Consider the following 6,786-nt stretch of genomic DNA (forward strand, 5'->3'; position numbering starts at 1 on the left):
TGGATTGCGCAGGCAGCGCTTGGCAACCAAACGGCCCTAAAGGGTGAAAGGAAGTATCCAGATGTACCAGAGGATTGCGCAGGAAGCTTCATCAACCAAACTGACCCCGGAGGGTGAATGGAAAACTGAAGGGTCCTCCTCTGACTGTGATAGGACCCAGGCCCAGTCTGATACGGACGGGGAGGGGGGGGTCCTCAGTGATGGAGGACTGAGGGGGGGGGAGGACCCGAATGGACATTATTTATTTAATTTGTTAAAACTGAGATGCCCACAATTGCGCAGGTGGTAATTGGGCAAGGCAGAGGAGTGAAAATTTCAACATAAAAGCTCTGCAGATATAAACCCATGAAATCCTGTGCCAGCCATAAGAAAGGCTGACCAGGAGGGTTAGCTGCCTGAACCGAGGGCGGGGCTCTGTGAGATACTGTGGGAGGGTAGGGGAGGTGTGGGCAAGGCGAGGCGGGAAGAATTCGCGCCAGACCGCCCCCCCTCCCTGGTGAAGTGCGGGATAGTAGGCCGCAAGCCGGCCTAAAGTTAGGAAACATGGCCAACTGTACGGCCGGCTCACCGAGGGCTGCGGAGACAGCGCGCTCCCCAGACATAACGAGTCGCTGTAAGAAGTCGCGCCGGACCGCAGCGCCCGCATGCTGGGGAGGCCGGAAGCCGGACTGCGCAGGTAGCATGTTGCGCCGGCCGGAGCGACCAGGCGGGGCCAGAGCTCTGCGGCGCCCGGACCCGATGTTAGTCTCCTGGAGCGGCGCATTCTTAGGCGCCCGCTTCCAGGGGATGATTATTGTTGGGGAGCGTAGACAAGGGGGAGAACAGACGCCGGCCGGTGTCCAACCCTGGCACTCTGCATCTACTCCACACCCCACCAAAGCGGTGCGCACGGTTGCCCACTGTGATTTAACGTCATTAACCCTCTATGTGCCAGAGTACCGACAGCACGGGGGGGAGCTGGCTAAGTAATAAAAATAAAATGAAGCCTGTGTCTGGCCAAGTTGGGAGCCATTTCCGTAGAACCCTTGAAATAGTGTACTCACCTCTCTCATCCTCTTCTCTTAACCCTCCCTAAGTGGACCCTCAAGGTCACCTTCTCCAGCAGGGTCACCTCCTCAGCAGCTGGCACCGGAGTGGCAGGCGTCTGGTATGGCGGGAGGGTCTTCTCTTTGGCGGACCTAGGTGACCCCTTGGCTGGCGGGATGCAGGGGAGCGAGGCTGCCCTGGTCCACTTTGTCTTCTGTGGGGGAGGCAGCAGTGCGGAACCGATTAAAATATAAAAAATCTTCAGGAGATCCCTGCAAAGCAGGGAGGTCTTGCCTCCTATTGACACTAGAAAAAACTGAAGCTCTCTCTCCAGGCTGGAGGGGGTATAGCTGCCGGGGGAGGAGCTAACAGCTTTTACTAGTGTCAACGCCTCCTAGAGGACATAGCTATACCCACGGTCTCTGTGTCCCCCCAATGAATATGGGCAAGAAAAGGAGAGTAGGCCAAGCCTCTAGGTGCTGCAGCAACGCCCTCATAGCACCTAGAGCAGGCATCCTCAAACTGCGGCCCTCCAGCTGTCGCAAGATTACAACTCCCAGCATGCCCGAACAGCCTACAGGTATCAGCCCACAGCAGGGCATTGTGGGAGTTGTAGTTTTACAACAGCTGGAGGGCCTCAGTTTGAGGATGCCTGACCTAGAGGCTTCATTAGCATATTATAAAAGTCTGGTGGGTAGGAAGCCCGGAAGCGCAAGCTTCCAGGTTTTTGCGCATTTAGATGTTGTGATCTCACTTGATCACGGCATCTAAAAGCATTTAAATTACTGCGACGGATCCGTTCTGAACGGATACAAGAGTTTGCATTATAGGTGCAGATCCGTCTGTGCAGATACTAGACGGAACGCAGGTGTGAAAGTAGCCTAATACTGTACAGAGATTAGTCTCCGTACAGTATTAGAATGTATGGGCTCAGACGAGCCGAAGTCAGTTATTCGCAAAGTCGTGTGTGACTTAGTTGAATAACTTTGGTAGTTGATTTTCAAAGTGGAAAACCATTAGTACCTCGGAACCAAACCAGAGTTCGGTTTCAAGCTTTAAAGTGGTTTTCCACTTTGAAAATCAACTACCAAAGTTATTCAACTAAGTCACACACGACTTTGCGAATAACTGACTTCGGCTCGTCTGAGCCCATACATTCTAATACTGTACGGAGACTAATCTCCGTACAGTCTTAGGCTACTTTCACACCTGCATTCCGTCTGGTATCTGCTCAGACGGGTCCGCACCTATAATGCAAACGCTTGTATCCGTTCAGAACGGATCCGTTTGCATTACCATGAACAAAAATATTTTTTTTTTTAATGCATTTGTTCATGATAATGCAAATGGATCCGTTTTGACTTGCATTGAAAGTCAATGGGAGGCGGATCAGTTTTCAATTGCACCATATTGTGTCAGTAAAAACGGATCCGTCCCCATTGACTTACATTGTAAGTCAGGACGGATCCGTTTGGCTCTGTTTCGTCAGACGGACATCGAAAAAATGCAAGCAGTGTTTTGGTGTCCGCCTCCAGAGCGGAATGGAGGCTGAACGGAGCCAAACTGATGCATTCTGAGCAGATCCTTATCCATTCAGAATGCATTGGGGCTAAACTGATCCGTTTTGGGCCACTTGTGAGAGCCCTGAAACGGATCTCACAGGCGGACCCAGAAACGCCAGTGCCTTATACTGAAGTTTTGAGCAAAGCGACTTCGGATGACCCCTGGATAGTTCATTTACATCCAGAATCCGTCGATTTTAACCACCTCCCGACCGCCTAACGCAGATATGCGTCCGGGAGGTGGTTGCTTTACTCCTCCTGGACGCATATACGCGTCATCTCGCGAGACGCGAGATTTCCTGTGAACGCGCGCACACAGGCGCGCGCGCTCACAGGAACGGAAGGTAAGCGAGTGGATCTCCAGCCTGCCAGCGGCGATCGCTCGCTGGCAGGCTGGAGATCCGAATTTTTTAACCCCTAACAGGTATATTAGACGCTGTTTTCATAACAGCGTCTAATATACCTCCTACCTGGTCCTCTGGTGGTCCCTTTTGTTAGGATCGACCACCAGAGGACACAGGTAGGTCAGTAAAGTCGCACCAAACACTACACTACACCCCCCCCCCCCCTCGTCACTTATTAACCCTTTATGAACCCCTGATCACCCATAATCACCCCATATAAACTCCCTGATCGCCACCCTGTCATTGATCACCCCCCTGTCAGGCTCCGTTCAGACGTCCGTATGATTTTTACGGATCCACAAAACGCATACGGACGTCTGAATGGAGCCTTACAGGGGGGTGATCAATGACAGGCGGGTGATCACCCATATACACTCCCTGATCACCCCCTGTCATTGATCACCCCCCTGTCATTGATCACCCCCCTGTAAGGCTCCATTCAGACGTCCGCATGATTTTTACGGATCCATGGATACATGGATCGGATCCGCAAAACACATGCGGACGTCTGAATGGAGCCTTACAGGGGGTGATCAATGACAGGCGGGTGATCACCCATATACACTCCCTGATCACCCCCCTGTCATTGATCACCCCCCTGTAAGGCTCCATTCAGACGTCCGCATGTGTTTTGTGGATCCGATCCATGTATCCATGGATCCGTAAAAATCATGCGGACGTCTGAATGGAGCCTTACAGGGGGGGTGATCAGTGACAGGGGGGTGATCAGGGAGTCTATATGGGTGATCACCCCCCTGTCATTGATCACCCCCCCTGTAAGGCTCCATTCAGACATTTCTTTGGCCCAAGTTAGCGGAAATTTTTTGTTTGTTTTTGTTTTTTCTTACTAAGTCTCATATTCCACTAACTTGTGTCAAAAAATAAAATCTCACATGAACTCACCATACCCCTCACGGAATCCAAACGCTAACATTTTTAGACATTTATATTCCAGACTTCTTCTCACGCTTTAGGGCCCCTAAAAAGCCAGGGCAGTATAAATACCCCACATGTGACCCCATTTCGGAAAGAAGACACCCCAAGGTATTCCGTGAGGGGCATATTGAGTCCATGAAAGATTGAAATTTTTGTCCTAAGTTAGCGGAAAGTGAGACTTTGTGAGAAAAAAACAAAAAAAATCAATATCCGCTAACTTATGCAAAAAAAAAAAAATTTCTAGGAACTCGCCAGGCCCCTCATTGAATACCTTGGGGTGTCTTCTTTCCAAAGTGGGGTCACATGTGGGGTATTTATACTGCCCTGGCTTTTTAGGGGGCCCGAAAGTGTGAGAAGAAGTCTGGGATCCAAATGTCTAAAAATGCCCTCCTAAAAGGAATTTGGGCCCCTTTGCGCATCTAGGCTGCAAAAAAGTGTCACACATGTGGTATCGCCGTACTCAGGAGAAGTTGGGGAATGTGTTTTGGGGTGTCATTTTACATATACCCATGCTGGGTGAGAAAAATATCTTGGTCAAATGCCAACTTTGTATAAAAAAAATGGGAAAAGTTATCTTTTGCCAAGATATTTCTCTCACCCAGCATGGGTATATGTAAAATTACACCCCAAAACACATTCCCCAACTTCTCCTGAGTACGGCGATACCAGATGTGTGACACTTTTTTGCAGCCAAGGTGGTCAAAGGGGCACATATTCCAAAGTGCACCTTTCGGATTTCACAGGCCATTTTTTACAGATTTTGATTGCAAGGTACTTCTTACACATTTGGGCCCCTAGATTGCCAGGGCAGTATAACTACGCCACAAGTGACCCCATTTTGGAAAGAAGACACCCCAAGGTATTCCGTGAGGGGCACGGCGAGTTCCTAGAATTTTTTATTTTTTGTCACAAGTTAGCGGAAAATGATGATTTTTCTTTTTTTTTCTTTTTTCCTTACAAAGTCTCATATTCCACTAACTTGCGACAAAAAATAAAAAATTCTAGGAACTCGCCGTGCCCCTCACGGAATACCTTGGGGTGTCTTCTTTCCAAAATGGGGTCACTTGTGGGGTAGTTATACTGCCCTGGCAATTTAGGGGCCCAAATGTGTGAGAAGAACTTTGCAATCGAAATGTGTAAAAAATGACCGGTGAAATCCGAAAGGTGCACTTTGGAATATGTGCCCCTTTGCCCACCTTGGCTGCAAAAAAGTGTCACACATGTGGTATCGCCGTACTCAGGAGAAGTTGGGGAATGTGTTTTGGGGTGTCATTTTACATATACCCATGCTGGGTGAGAGAAATATCTTGGCAAAAGACAACTTTTCCAATTTTTTTATACAAAGTTGGCATTTGACCAAGATATTTTTCTCACCCAGCATGGGTATATGTAAAATGACACCCCAAAACACATTCCCCAACTTCTCCTGAGTACGGCGATACCAGATGTGTCACACTTTTTTGCAGCCAAGGTGGGCAAAGGGGCACATATTCCAAAGTGCACCTTTCGGATTTCACCGGTCATTTTTTACACATTTCGATTGCAAAGTTCTTCTCACACATTTGGGCCCCTAAATTGCCAGGGCAGTATAACTACCCCACAAGTGACCCCATTTTGGAAAGAAGACACCCCAAGGTATTCCGTGAGGGGCATGGCGAGTTTCCTAGAATTTTTTATTTTTTGTCGCAAGTTAGTGGAATATGAGACTTTGTAAGAAAAAAATAAAAATAAAAAATCATCATCATTTTCCGCTAACTTGTGACAAAAAATAAAAAGTTCTATGAACTCACTATGCCCATCAGCGAATACCTTAGGGTGTCTACTTTCCGAAATGGGGTCATTTGTGGGGGTTTTCTACTGTTTGGGCATTGTAGAACCTCAGGAAACATGACAGGTGCTCAGAAAGTCAGAGCTGCTTCAAAAAGCGGAAATTCACATTTTTGTACCATAGTTTGTAAACGCTATAACTTTTACCCAAACCATTTTTTTTTTATCAAAGACATGTAGAACTATAAAGTTAGCGAAAAATTTATATATGGATATCGGTTTTTTTGCAAAATTTTACAGCTGAAAGTGAAAAATGTCATTTTTTTGCAAAAAAATCGTTACATTTCGATTAATAACAAAAAAAGTAAAAATGTCAGCAGCAATAAAATACCACCCAATGAAAGCTCTATTAGTGAGAAGAAAAGGAGGTAAAATTCATTTGGGTGGTAAGTTGCATGACCGAGCGATAAACGGTGAAAGTAGTGTAGTGCCGAAGTGTAAAAAGTGCTCTGGTCATGAAGGGGGTTTCAGCTAGCGGGGCTGAAGTGGTTAATTAACAAAACTAAAATTAACATTCCCTTTAACAGTCTGTGTATTTCAGAGAGGCAAAAACTATTTTTGGTGGCTTTGTCACATTTGGTTGGTTCCTTAGAATAGAGTTACAACTGTCACTGCAGCAACTCAGTATTACACCTCATTCAGAAGTCAGTAAATCACAGACATGTGCTGTGCTCTTCACGGACAGTACATGTACCCACATCTGTGATTTACCACAGTCCAGGGTTCCACCACAGAAGCATGACCTTTTTTTTCAATATAGTATTGTCAGCAGAATACAGAGGATACAAGGAGAGCAGAAAATGGGATATTGACCAAACATGGATTCTTCATGGATGAACTACTGAACATCTTGTCAAAGATGTCATCATGGACACAGAAATGTGAATAAGGCCTATTTGCTCATGACTATGGAATGTAGTATTCTGCAAAAAAGATGCGTGTGGTGATAGAGGTATCCAGATATCAAAATTGTTAGTTGTAGGCAACCCCTCACTTCACATTTTTGTAGTGGGTCATCCCAAAGCCAGGTC

The sequence above is a fragment of the Bufo gargarizans genome, chromosome 3 (assembly GCF_014858855.1).
Source record: "Bufo gargarizans isolate SCDJY-AF-19 chromosome 3, ASM1485885v1, whole genome shotgun sequence".
Taxonomy (NCBI): Eukaryota; Metazoa; Chordata; class Amphibia; order Anura; family Bufonidae; genus Bufo; species Bufo gargarizans.